The sequence below is a fragment of the Pelophylax lessonae genome (genome assembly GCF_965119305.1).
Source record: "Pelophylax lessonae genome assembly, chromosome: 8".
NCBI lineage: Eukaryota > Metazoa > Chordata > Amphibia > Anura > Ranidae > Pelophylax > Pelophylax lessonae.
Genome location: NC_138775.1, coordinates 158,380,870 through 158,395,862, shown reverse-complemented (window position 1 = coordinate 158,395,862; position 14,993 = coordinate 158,380,870). Strand labels below are relative to the sequence as shown.

At 46.5% G+C, this 14,993-nt stretch overlaps 1 long non-coding RNA gene across 1 annotated transcript in view; it reads right to left on the bottom strand.

The window, feature by feature from the left end:
* The window catches only part of LOC309561253, a 243,060-nt gene that overhangs the window by 71,053 nt on the left and 157,014 nt on the right, over positions 1-14,993 (bottom strand). The window contains exon 3 of the long non-coding RNA XR_014225555.1: positions 13,071-13,247. This is a non-coding gene — a long non-coding RNA (uncharacterized lncRNA). The remainder of the gene's footprint in view (positions 1-13,070; positions 13,248-14,993) is intronic.

The following is a 14,993-nucleotide window of genomic DNA, read 5'->3' as shown; positions in this document are numbered from 1 at the left end:
TAGTGCTTCTGGTAAGTGACCTCAGCTCACTGGGTGAAGGATCAGATAACCCCTACGTCACTTCTGTACCCCACTAAGAGACGAAGCACTTAAGAAATTACACAAGAATTGTCACTTGTTTTGGAACTTTTATATCTTTTTTTTTTTAAAAAAAAATAGTGAGTTTTATTAAAGGTTTGATACAATACAAAAAAAAATAAGGTGAGTTTTGCAAAAGTACAAAAATGACAAAAGTCATATAAAAACTGTGCAAGCACATAAGGCAGGAGAACAGTCGAACAGATAGCAGTGAACGTGACCATTAAAGGACGGAAGTATACAGTGCTACTGGCCCGTATCCGGACATTGTACCCATCTGTCCCAAATCTTATTGAACTTTTGGGGACATCCTCTATGTTTGTATAGGAGTTTATGGAAGGGGAGGATATTGTTTATTTCTTTGAGCCAGAGCCCAAAAGTAGGGGGAGCAGTCCTCATCCACTGTCTGGCTATAAGTTTACGTGCAACAAACAACGTTTCCTGTAAGAATATTGTAGTGGATTTGGGCATATCGGCATCTGGCTAAACCCCCAGGAGGCACTCTTTAGGGGAAAGCTGTACGGGAGATCCCATTTTATCGTGGAGGAAGGTGACAATCAATCTGACGCCATAGATCCTGCAGTTGGGGACAACTCCAAAGTAAATGTAAAGGAGGCATCAGGGTCTCCGCACATAGGGCAAGAGGGGGCCAGGTTGGGTTTATACTTTGCCAGTCTAAGGGGAGTGAGATATGCCTGGTGGAGTATAAAGGTCTGGGTCAAACAGTCCGATAGCTTCGGTGAAACTCGTTGACATATCTCAAGTGCATCCTCCCACTACTCGTCCTCCATAGCTCCCACACTCCGTTCCCAGTGAGTTTTAAGTGCATATGCTATCGTGGTGGAAGAGGGCTGTGAAGCTCGGAGTAGAATATAGAGATGAGGTATTTGGGTTCTGTACATTTGTCGAGGGTAGTAAGTGGCTCTAATCCAGGTGGTCCGTCAGGGAATTGAGATCCATATGCGTGGGAAAGCTGTAAGTACCGGTATTGCATGAGGTCAGGGAGAGAGAATTGATCCCTCGGGGTTTCAAAGGATTTTAGGCCAGCAGTCGTGGAGATGTGGCTAAGGAGAAAAATACCTCTCCCACACCACAGGGAAGGGTCAGTGATGGAGAGGAACTCCCGTAAGGCACCGTTGTGCCATAGGGGGGTGAGGTTGTGGAACGGGGAGCACTGGAGCCTGTCCACCACCACCTCCCAAATTCGACTATAGTGATACAAGATGGACTGAGGGCACAGGGACTCCTCCAAGCCCCTGACACCCCCAAGTATAACCGGTAGGGGATCCCCCCCGAGAGGTTGAGCCCACCCGGGGCACAACAGAATCAGGAATCACTCCCTGTCTGTCTTATCTATGTGGAAAAGCTGAGACAACTGCGCCGCTATATAATACAGATTGAAGTCCGGTAAGGCCCCCCCAGGTTTGAGGGGTTCTTGAGCTTGCGCCAGGAAATGTTATGTCGGTTAGGACCCCATACAAAAGCTTTAAGGAGTGATTCCATCTGCTTAAAGAACTTAAGTGGTAAATAAATAGGGGAGTGCCACACAACATAAAGGACTTTGGGGAGGAGAACCATTTTAATCAGGTTGACTCTTCCCATCACTCTCAATGGCAATTTGGACCACACTTGAATTTTAGCCTTAAGTAGAGGAAATAAGGGCTGGATATTATCCGGGATATAATCCGCCGAGCTAGCCGTCACCTGAATCCCCAAGTATTTAATACGGGCTCTCATCGAGTGGGAGGATCTGCGATTTATCCCAGTTTATTTGAAGACCGGAAAACCTTCCATAGTGTTCAATCAAGGAAAGGGCCCTAAGCAGGGACTTATTAGAATCTTCTAAATAAAGCAAGGTGTCATCAGCGTACATACTGATTTTCTCCATTAATGACCTCCTGCAAAGACCGTGGATCTCAGGGTGCGCTCTGATAGCGATCGCTAGGGGCTCCGCGGCTAGGGCATAAAGTAAGGGGGATAGGGGACACCCTTGACGGGCGCCCCTAGAAAGGGGGAACTCGTTAGCCAGGACTTTCGCCACCGGGGCACTGTACAAAAGTTTGACCCACTTTATAAAGTTAGGTCCAAAGCCATATCGTTCAAGACAAGCCCAGAGAAAGGGCCATTCCACCGAGTCGAATGCTTTAGACGTGTCCAAGGAGACCACTACCCTGCCATAAGTAAGCGGTGGAGGTTAAACTAGGTATTCCTTCCAGGCATGAACCCAGCCTGATCTGGGTGTACGAGTGAAAGGATCACCTGGCTGAGGCGAAGGGACAGTATTTTAGTGAGGATTTTAATATCTACTTGGAGCAGCTAGATAGGGCGGTATGATTCATGGAAATGCGGGTCTTTGCCCGGTTTAGGGATTAACACTATTAGGGCCTCGCGAATGGAAGGGGGCAGGACAGAATCCTCAAAAAAGGAATTCCATACAAATTTGAAATCGCATGTGCTATACATGTGCCAAAAATTGGGCCTTTGTGGAAGGTGGTGCCTGAACACCGTAACCAAGGCCTCGTAGTTACACTTGCTGGGTGCATGAATGGGACCTGCTGGTAAGAATTCCATGCAAATTTAAAATCGCATGTGCTATACAAGTGCCAAAAATTGGGCCTTTGCCGTATGTGATGCCTGAACAACCTAACCAAGGCCTCATAGTTACTATTGCTTGGTGCAGGAATGGGACCTGCTGGTAAGAATGCCATGCAAATTTGAAATCGCATGTGCTATACAAGTGCCAAAAATTGGGCCTTTGTGGAAGGTGGTGCCTGAACACCGTAACCCCTCAGAGTTAGCAGGGCACAGGGCTTACTGTTAAAAGTGACATACGACATTTAAATTGTATGCACCTGTCATACAAGTGCAGAGGAAATTAGGCCTTGGGGTTGGTAGTGACCTAAACCAAAAACATTGTTGGAAGCTAGCAGAATCAAGGTAGAGGAATAGGATAGGCAGCATATGCAGTCTTCAAGGGATGTCAGACCCCTAGCAAATTCAATCTGTTACATCAGCATCAGGGGCCTGATAGCTCTGGTTGATCCAGGACTGGTTCATTATGATGAAAGTCAGCTGATCAATAGAGTCTGTGGACAGACACGCTCTTTTGTCCGTCAAAACCTCCAGCGGCACTGAATGTCCGTTCGGAAAGCAGGCTGGAAGCAGGACAGGCCAGTAGCTCCATTGCATATTGAGCAAGTTCTGACCAGTGGTCCATCCTCAAGACCCAGTAAGCCAGTGGATGGGCAGCTGGAAAGGTCTACAAGTCTCCTCTTGCGCCTAGATAATCATGCACCATATGATGGAGACGCTGGCGATGGTTGCTGGCGATGGTTGCTTAAACCTAACAGCCCTGGGTGCTGCTGAGGACAAAGGAACTGTTTAAAGGCATCGGTCAGGCGGCCACCTTCTCCACCGCTCCTTCTTTGGCTGAAAGATGCCTCAGAAACATGTCCAGAGAATGTTGAGCTCCCAGTGTCTGGAAAGGCAGTAGACATTTTATTTTTCAAGGCCTCCTGAAGATGTTTTATCCTCTGCTCCCTCTGCGAAGGCAGGATGTGCTCTGCACCTTTACCCTTGTAACATGGATCAAGAAGGGTTGCCAAATAGTAATTATCCCTCTCCTTGATAGCACGATTTCTCGGGTCCTTTCACAGGCTTTGCAGAATCAGGGAGCCCATGCAACATAAGTTGGAGGAGGCATGAGCTTCTGAGTCCTCTTGGTCACTAAGGATGACATTGTCAGCAGAAACAACCTCTCCCCAACCACATACAACTCCTGGGGTTTCTGGGGAATCCAAACCATCCGTTGAAGACTGCTGTATCCTAGCCTCTTCCTCCACATGCATGCTGCCGAAATCCTCATCCTTCTCCTCCTCTTCCTCCTCCTGTGTGTTTTGTGGCCCTGCAGGAATGATATCTGCATAAAGGGGGCCTTGTGAGGAAAGGAAGTCCTCCTCTTCCTGCCACTGTTCTGCCTCAAGTGCCCTGTCCATGATTCCCTGCAGTGTGTGCTCCAGCAGGTTGACTAGCGGGATAGTGTCACCGAATGCATGCATCGTCCCGGCTCACCATCCGAGTGGCCTCCTCAAATGGTGACAGGACGATGCATGCATCCTTAATCAAAAGCCACTGGTTTAGCGAAAAAAAAAAAAAAAAACAAGCTCCCCTGATCCTGTCCTTGCACCATACTCACACAGGTACTCATTGATGGCCCTCTGCTGCATGTGCAGCCGCTGCAGCATTGCCAACGTTGAGTTTCACCTGGTGGGCATGTCACAAATGGGGCAGTTGGCGGGCAGGTTGAATTCACGTTGAATGTCAGATAAGCGAGCACTGGCATTGAACAAACGGCGAAAATGGCCACAGACTTTCCTGGCCTGCCTCAGGAGATCTTGGAAGCCCGGGTATCTGCTCAAGAAACGCTGCACCACCAGATTCAGAACATGTGCGGGGGGGCGTGGCTGCCGTTGCGGAAGATGGCCGCTTAGTGTGCTAGCTCCGCAAGCCACCCGAGACACACGCCGCACCGAGGGCTTTCCTAGCCCCTACAAACGCACACAGGAGAAGGTGAACCTCCGCTGAAGCATCTGAGATGATCCGCCGCAAGAAAGACCCGGCGCAATCCTCTAATTTGGCCGGTTACTTCATCTCCCAGGCACCCGGTCTCCGACAAAATGGCGCCGGCAGCGCGGGACGAGCACAGAACAGTAAGCAGGGAGAAGGCCTACTCCCCAAGCTGTCCCCGATCCGGCCGCCTCTACCGCAGAGACAGAAGGTTGGGAACCCTGACAGTGGGCAATCATCAGGATCTCCATCGCCGCCGTCACCGTCCTCGAGAAGCCCAGCAAAGACTAAACAAAGAATGAACTCTCCGCCGCCTGACTTCCACGGGGCATCAGGTATGGACCTTTCCCAGCACCCTCTCACACCACTCGCACACCAACCCTCCATGAGAGACCCCCTGTCTGGGCATTCCTCTGGGGGCAACCCCATATCTGAAGCCACAATGAGGGACATGTTATACTCCCTGAGAGCATTGATGCAGGCAGACATGCAGCTGCAAACAAAACAAATCACTGCCGAAATCACAAATTTGGGATCCCGCATTGACCAGGTCGAACATTTGGTCCAGAACCACGCTAACACCATCAACTCAGTGATTGATAAGCTTAATTCACCCACTGAAGAAATAGCCCGTTTGCAAAACAAAGTGGCGGATCTGGAGGACCGCTCCAGACGTAATAACTTAAAATTGCGGGGCATTTCTGAGGCGGTCACCCCTGATCAACTACTACAGTATGCCACCTCACTTTTCAAGCTGTTGGTTCCTTCACTGTCAGATGCGGACCTACTAATAGACAGAATCCATAGGCTACCCAAGCCTGCCTTTCTGGACTCAAATGTGCCAAGGGACGTCCTGCTCAGGGTCCACTTTTATATGGCGAAAGATAAAATAATGATAGCATCCAGACAGCAGGGAATGCTCCCAGATCCCTATCGTGATGTGCAACTACTACCTGACCTTTCCAGACATACGCTACAAGCCAGACGTAACCTGTCTACTATAACAAAGGCGTTACGTAATCATCAGATACAGCACAAGTGGCGGTACCCGGCAACTCTTTTGGTGACCCGTGATGGTTCTACCGTCACGATCAGATCTCTGGATGAAGGCCTGAAGCTGCTCAGGAGATGGAACATTCTCCCCCCAGATCCTGTAATGGTCCCGGACCATGCACCTCTAAGACCGCTAGAAGCGGAATGGAATGTTCCCGTAAGAGGTCCTCCTCCAGATCTTCCTCAAGTCATCCCAGCCCCAGCCACTCCTGAACTCACAACTGATGTCTCAGGCCATGGAAGATGACTCTCCCTATGGCCCTTCCTTGTTCTAGTTGCGAAATCTTTCGCTCTCGAGCTGCTGAGACAGCTCCTTTTTTAGGCTTTGGCCTTTTATTTTTGTGTTTACTTTTTGACCCGGTTAAATTTTCTACGTGTACTTACCTCAACATGCCATGCCACGCACCAGTACTGAATATCTCCTCTCTACCTTAGAACTGTCACCTATGCAATGACCATCAAGTTAGTGTCAATTAATGCTAATGGCCTAAACCACCCTGCCAAGAGACGTTCGTTGTGGAAAGAAGCCACCTCTCGTCAAGCAGATGTGTTAGCAGTGCAAGAAACCCATTTTGATATCAACGCAACACCTCGATGCGGACATAAGGCATACTCGCAAGTTTTTTTGGCGTCCAGCACCGAAAAAAAAGGAGGGTGGTCATGCTCGCCTTCAAGGACTCTTTGACGTTGAAGATACATAAGTCAGTCTTAGACCCCAATGGCAGGTACATCATTCTAACCTGCGACATCAACGAACTACCAATGACCCTAGTGAATGTATACGCACCAAATACCCACCAGATCCGATTTCTTCCAAGCAAGTATCTGGCATGTTGTATGGTCATTTACTCATGTGTGGGGACTTTAATGCTGTTGTCGACCCCGGGTTGGACTCTTCGGCGTCCCCCCGGAGCCGACAACAGTCACTGTGAAATGTTTTGCATGAGGAAAAATTGTATGATGTGTGGAGGTGCCAGCACTCTATGGAGAGAGACTATTCGTTCTTTTCTGCTAGACATAATTCATACTCTCGCCTAGACATGTTTTTCGCAGACCTGTTTTTGCTAGATAAAGCATCCTCCTCTGTGGTTGGTGACATATTGTGGTCGGATCATGCTCCGGTGGAACTAACCATAGAGGAGGCTGAGAAATGTACCAACTCCTATATCTGGAGATGTGACATACATATGCTACAGGACGAGGAATGTAAATTACATATTGTTAAACAGTTGCAAGAATTCCGAAGTGTAAATGACTCCTCTGTCTCCGACCCGTGGGTGCTGTGGGGCGCACAAAAAGCCTTCCTGAGGGGGGTGTGCATCCAGCAGCAGGCACGGCTTTGGAGACGGAGGAAGGATAAAATGTCACAACTGATGCATCAGATTCACACCCTGGATAGTGCCAACAAATTGGACCCTGATCCATCCAGATCCCACACCATTGCACAGCTGCGGCAAGAATTACGTCTCTTGCTCTTGGAAACCTCCAATAGACACCTCCAGTATTTAAAACAAAAGCATTACCATCAAGCCAATAAAGCTGGCAAATTTCTAGCCTCCCAGGTTAAGCGCAAACAAGCCAAAGCTAGAATTCCCTACCTTATTAACGCCAGTTCCGCTTCAAAAATATCACACCCACAAGCCATAGCTGAAGAATTTGCTGATTTTTACAGCTCCCTTTATAATCTGAAAGATAACTCCTCTGAATTACACCCATCGGAAGAAAACATTAACCGTTTTCTCCATAAAATATGCCTCCCTTCACTGTCAGCCTCCCAGCTACAAACCCTTAATTCTCCAATCACTAATTCTCCAATCACCAGATTCAGAACATGTGCCAAGCATGGAACATGTGTCAAGTGTCCCTGTCGGAGGGCGGGGAGAAGGTTGGTGCCATTATCGCATACAACCATTCCTGGTTCAAGCTGTCGTGGTGTCAACCATCTCTGAGCCTGCCCTTGCAGAGTTGACAGAATCTCTGCACCGGTGTGACTCCTATCCCCAGACCAACTGAAGCACAGCATGGCATCTTTTAGCCTGACTGCTTGCATAGTCCCTTGAATGCTTAGGGAGCACTGCTGCTGCAGAGGAGAATTGCACAGAAGAGGACATGGAGGAAGAGGAGGAGGAGGAGGAGGAAGTGGTGGAGTAGCCAGATGTGGCAGAACCAGCACCAGCTTTTTGGAGGCGTGGTGGGAAAAACAAGCTGAAAGACCGAACCCTGTCCTGCATCCTTCTCAGCTGCCACAGCTGCCAGCAGAGTTACCCAGTGTGCCGTGAAAGAAATGTAACGTCCCTGTCCTTGCCTGCTGGAAAAAAGAGTCAGCAGTAATGTGCACCTTCCTGCTGACCGCTTTGTCCAACGAGGCCAAAACACTACCTTCCACATGACGGTAGAGAGCCGGAATGGCCTTATGCAAAAAGTAATGCCTTTTTGGGACCTGCCACTGTGATGCAGCACATTCCACAAATTCGCGAAAGGGAGCCGAGTCTACCAACTGAAAAGGCAGCAACTGTAATGCTATCAATTTGGCCAAGCTAGCATTAAGACGCTGAGCATGTGGATGGCTGGGACAGTGTTTCTTTCTACTGTTCAAATACTGGGGTAGTGAAATCTGCCTGCTGCTCAAATCAAGCGGTGGTGTACTGCTAGCAGATTGGGTGCAACTCTCTGTGCCACTCATTGCTATAACATCATCCCTCTCGATGCTGGTATTTGAGAAGGCATGAGGTATAGTAGGGTTAGAGATCACAGATGAGGAGCAAGGTGATGTATGCTTGTTTTGATCTGGTGCCTCTTTCAGGTGTTGTTGCCAATGGACTGCATGGCAGGAAGTCATATGCCTTGTCAAGCATGTGGTGCCCAAGCGGCTGGTGTTCTGGCCACGCTTGATCCGCTTTAGACAGATGCTGCAAACAGCAATGCTGCGGTCTACTGGACAGGTGCTGAAAAAAGCGCACACTAATGAACTTTTTGGAGTCCGTGGGGATTTTGCAGCACCCTGCACCTGTGGAGCTCTGTGCTGTGACGCAATAGGTTGGCTACTGCTAGGCCGGCCCATGGAGCACATCCTGCCTCATTGCAGTTGTGTATCCTCCTCACCCCCCCTCCTCCTTCATCCTGTCAGGCACCCAAGTACGGTCAGTGACCTCATTATCACCTCCCTCCTCGTCACTGGAGCAAACTTGGCAATATGCTTCAGCTGTGGCAACATGACTGCTGGTCTCTTGTCCGTTGTTGTCACCCCCTCTCTCTAGGCTCATCAACCTGGGAAACAACATCACAGCTTTCAAATTGTGCGCATCCTCCAGGAGCATGTCACTGACACTATGATCGAATAGTTCAGGTGACTCCTCCGTGCATGATGGTGGGGCTACTGAAGGAGTAGCTGTGGAGAAGGAATCTGTGGAACGGGCCGCTTTGGCAGCTGCGGTGGAAGGAAAACGACTGGGAGCGTGGGTGCCAGAGGAAGAGGAGGATGAGGATGGCCTATTGATCCAATCCACCAACTCTTCCACATCTTGTGGATGAATAGCATGGGCAGCACCGGAAATAAAGGACGGGCGTGCCCTGCCTGCAGAGGATGCACTCTGTCGATTGTTGTGACCACCACTTTCACAATTGACACAGAGGCTGCTTGCCTTCTTTTCGTGGCTTGTGAGCGTCGGCCTCTCCTTCTTGGCCTTTCGGACATTATGTTGATACAGATCAATATAGGGTATATGCAACAGACCAATAGATACTCAATGACCTAATATGATGTAATTGATAGTCCTATAGATGAGATGTGGCGGTTATAGATGTACGCAACTGACCGATTATCAATACTCTCACTGATATCTGATGTAATCTATAATCCTATAGATGGATGATCTGTGATTCCCTATAGATAAATCCACAACTGAGCAAAGGTTACTGTGTCTGATTTATGAAGTGATCTCTATTCCTACAGGTCTGAGATCCATATAGAAATATTTACAACTGAGCAAAGGTTACTGTGGCTGATTTCTGCAGTGATGTCTATTCACACAGCTATGTGACCCCCTATAGAGGAATCCACAACTGAGCAAAGGTTACTGTGGCTGCTTTCTGCAGTGATGTCTATTCACACAGCTATGTGACCCCCTATAGATGAATCCACAACTGAGCAAAGCTTACTGTGGCTGCTTTCTGCAGTGATGTCTATTCACACAGCTATGTGACCCCCTATAGATGAATCCACAACTAAGCAAAGGTTACTGTGGCTGATTTCTGCATTAATGTCTATTCACACAGCTATGTGACCCCTATAAATGAATCCACAGCTGAGCAAAGGTTACTGTGGCTGATAACTGCATTGATGTCTATAAAGACTGATTTTGGAATGTTGCAGAAACTGACCGATGAACAATACTGGTACTGGTTTCTGATGTAAAGAAATCAATCTATGCCTACCTCACACAGGAACCGTGGCCCTCCCTACGCTGTCTGATATGATGTAAAGAAATAAATCTATCCCTACCTCACACACAGGAACCTTGGCCCTCCCTACACTGTCTGATATGATGTGAAGAAATCAATCTATCCCTACCTCACACACAGGAACCTTGGCCCTCCCTACACTGTCTGATATGATGTAAAGAAATCAATCTATCCCTACCTCACACAGGAACCTCGCCCTCCCTACACTGCTACCAATGTCTCTCTGCACTGTCTGACTCCAAAAAACAACTACTCTGTTCCTGCCTGAATCGCATGCCTGTCCCTGTCTGATTGACCGCGCATTGACACTACGTGCTGCGGCTGCGCGAGCCCTACTACATAAGAAGCAGTTATTTTAGTTCCAAGTTAGAGGCTGGAAAATGTACTCACGCAGCTTGCACCTCTGCCATTGGAATCTTAAGTCTAAAGGTGTGCTTTGCTAAGGCCTCGCCTGATTACACCCATAATTCCTAGCAATATGGCCCAGTCATCCACGTTGCTAAAATCTCTGATCTGTCTCATTGGTTTGACTGGATGGACTTGTCTTTTATCAGCCAGACTATGCAACTGTATCAGGACCTCTCAAAAGAGGATAAAGCCCTGTACACAGGCTGAATATCGGCCGGTATCAGCCGGTTTAACAGAAACTGTCCCACACTTGGTCAGTGTCTGCGGCAGCCTGTCTGACAGAAGCCAACAAAACATCAGGCTTATGTCGAAGGAGCATGCCCAAAACAAATCTGCCAATTGGCATCCAATCAGCACTCTCAGCCATTGGTGTGTTCTGGTGAAGGGGGGGGGGGGGTTGGCAGACCTATCAGAACACAATAGCCCAGCGGTGAGATCACTGTATTAACATTGGATAATTGATACAGCAAGCTCCCCTCAAACTCCTCAGTTTTTTTTTTCTTTCAGCCCACTGGCTGGCATACCGAGCATTAATCTCATTCAAAATCTGAGTGACTTCCCATTTAATAGCTGTCATGCCCAGATATATTTGCTAAAGGATTTATCCAACACTTTAACAGCAATCTCTACTATGGACAGTGGAGAGGGGACTGGTATGTCATCCATTAACCTGATCTTTTATGCCCACATTAGAGGTTTTGCTTGAATCCCTGAGATAAACTGGTCACACATAAAATGATCCACAGTAGATTTGCTACCACCGCACAATCAGCTCATCTCTATTTTACAGACAGTTAAACATATCCGGTATGGCCGCTGTGTGTTTCCACATTTAGACTTGCTTGTGCAGTTGTCAAACTGCAATGGCACAGGGAAACTTTTTTCTAGCCAAAATTTTTGAGCTATAGCTCTATTTTTGTGGAAAAACAGCTGTCTGTACCTTGTGTGTCCACATTTAGGCTTGTTTACATCAAACTGTAGTGCCCATGCTATTTTGTACCTAATCATACCTGGGCCCTGTAAGAAAGAAAATGGTTTAGTGGTGAATTGGCGCAAGAAGAGGTCTCAAAGTCTGGTCCTGGGGACCCGGGGGAGGGGGGAAGGGAAACACCAGGGGTAGGGGGACCCCCAAAAAGTTCACGGGGTAGCTGTCCACTGTAGCGGAGGATTTGGCTGCTAAACGACCAGGGGGTATTTTGCGATTCGGCACTGCGTGACTTTAACGGACAATTGCGTGGTCGTGCGACGCTGTACCTAAACGAATTTGACGTCCTTTTTTTTCCACAAACAGAGCTTTCTTTTGGTGGTATTTGATCACCTGTGCGCTTTTTACTTTTTGCGCTATAAACAAAAAAATAGCGTAAATTTTGCAAAAATTACAATATTTTTCACATTTTTTTATATGAAATTCCCCAAAAAAAAAAATGTAAAAATCAAAATTTTTTAACATTTTCGGCCAATTTGTTTTATGCTACATATGTTTGGTAAAAAAAAAAAAAAAAAAAAAAAAAAAAAAATCGCAAAAAGCGTATTTTTATTGGTTTGCGCAAAAGTTATCGCGTTTACGAACAAAGGGAAAGATGTTTGTCATTTTTGTTGTTTTTTTTTTAACGCGTAATGGCGGCGATCTGCGATTTTTTTGCGGTACTGCGACATTGGGGCGGACAGATCGGACCCTTGACTGACATTTTTGACACTTTTGGGGTTACCAGTGACATTTCTACAGTAATCAGTGCTATACATATGCACTGTTACTGTAAAAATACACTGGTAGTGAAGGGGTTAACTTTATTTGGGAGGGAGGGGCTGTGTGTGTCCCTAGGGGCGTGCTTTCTACTGTGATTGGCTGTGGCTTGAGCTGTAAGGACACTGATCAACAGTTCTACATAGTAGATCGTGTGATCAGTGTTTTTACACCGAGGAGAATGACAGGTGGCTTGTTTACACAAGCCGCCTGACTTTCTCCCTCTCCCCCAACGATCGCCGAGTGACCGGCGGACATCGGGTCCGCCGGTCACACGCGCGGGGGGGGGGGTCCGTGACCGCGCGGGAGCGCGCCTCCACGGGCGCGTGCTCGCTCGCTCCCCAGAGCCTCACAGGCTAGCGACGTAGACCTACGTCGCTCTGCCTGTGAGGGGCTGACTGCCGCAGTAAATATACTGTGAGCAATCGGCAAGCGGTTAAATGCAAAATTGTGCTTTTTTTGGTTCAATAGACTTCAATGGAGAAGCGGCAGAAAAGCATGCAGTGCATTTTTACCGCAATTTGCATTTTTACATCTGCCCAACAAGTTTTCCAAAAAAAAAAAAAAAAAAAGCATAAAAAAAGAAAAGTACAAAACACAAAGTTTGGCAAAATTGTGGTAAGAAAAAGTGGAAAGCACAGCAAAAAGCACTACAGAAATGCTCAAAAGCAAAATGCATAGGTGTGAATTGAGCCTCATGCACAGAAAGCAAAGCAGTACAATTTTAATACACTTTTAAAACAGAATGAATAAAAGATACCTTTACATTCTGGTTTCGGCTGCCATCCATCACTACTGCACTGACTTGCGCCTTCAAATTTGTTATCACTACTGATGAATCCTTCCTTACATTTATATTCAAAGTATGCTCCAACGTCAAATACATCCTTATTTGTTTTATATTCCACATTAGCTAGGTTTGGTTTCTGGCAAGTTTCTGAAAATGGAAAAAATAAACACAAAATATGCGATTATACCTATATAGAAATATTTGCATGATACCTTTATATGTCATTGCAATAATGTAGGGACTGTTCACATAGATTACAACAATAAAGCATAATTTTATTCTCCGTCTACAGTAGGTGTCTGTAGAGTTCATATGTTCAGTAAGTATAAGAAACATTGTTATAAATCACTGTAGTTAGAACCTCACAAATATGTGTTTGTTACAGCCAGGGCATTTACAACTGTTCTCACATGCAACTAAAGTTCAATAAAAGTTTATATATGGTGTAAAATGTAAAGTAAATCTTTGCTTTTACCACGTATGATAAAACGAGGCCCAAGAAGTGCCCAGGAAAGTGTATCCTGTACTTCTAAATGTTTAGGAGCTTGCACAGCAGGTGTTACAGCACTGGTGCTTGGCAATTGGCTGCTGAAGCATCCAGTGCTGTTACATGGGGGTAAGGAAAGAGTCCTCAGCTCTGTGTAAACATACAATTACCAGTTTTGAGCTTACACATGACTTCTTCACCTAGCTCCCATGGGAAATGTGTAGCATAAGGCCCATGCACACAGGACATGTATTTACAGTAACTCTCCTAGAGGCCAGCAGCGTTTTTGCAGAAAAAAAAATGCCTGATGCTCATAAAAGGGTCAGGTTTTTTATCTTAAAGCATTCTTTGCATTAAGATACAAAAAATAATTTTCTCATTGGCTACAAAAAGTATAGCTGCGACCTTGGCTGCTGCTGCCAATCAAAGTCAGTCAGCCAATAAGGAGAGAAAGGGGCAAGGCTGGTCCATGGCTCATTGTCTGAATAGACACAAGGAGCTGTGACTCAGCTCGGGTGCCCCATAGCAAGCCGCTTGATGTGGGGGCACTCGGCAGGAGGGAGGGGTCAGGAGCACCAAAGTGGGACACAAGAAGAGGAGGATCTGGGCTGCTCTGTGCAAAACCATTACACAAAGCAGGTATGACATGTTTGTTATTTTTATAGAAAAAAATAACACGACTTTACAATCACCTAAATTAGATTCATTGGCCAAAATAAATAATTTATTCTTGCCATTTAAATTAATTAATGCTCAAGCATTAAATATACCTCTAAATGCTGCTAAAACCCTATGGGGATTATTTACTAAAATTGCATAGTGCAAAATCTTATGCAGCTTTGCACTGAAACCAATCAGCTTCCAGGTTTTATTGTCAAAGATTAACTGAACAAGCTGAAGCTAGAAGCCAAATGGCTACCATGCACAGCTGCACCAGATTCTGAGTGAGCCAGTTTTAGTAAAGATTAGGACACATAGGATAACATGCATGGGAGCTTACAGGCAGGAAAACTAAATGACTGACACACATTCAGTGTGCATGAGGGCTAAAAGCAAATAAAAAGTAAATATAAGCAGCTGCATGAACCAACAATAAATTTGCACTGCTTTTGCAAATGTTTTTTTCAGAATCACTATATCTTTTTAATTAGCAACCATATCAATATAAAATCGGTCAATAAAAGAAAAGAAGAGGACTTCCACCTCTGGTCGCCTTCTGAAAATATAATTTTCCCGGCTGTTTTTGGATAGGAGTCTGGTATTGACTTTTGGGGGGACTCCATGCAAAAAAAAAAAAAAAGCTAGCATGGGGTCCTCCTCCAAAATTCATGCCAGAATCTTTTGAGCATGCAGACTGTCTGGCCAGGAACAGGAGGGACAGTGAGCAAGTTGGCCCCCCTCTTAAA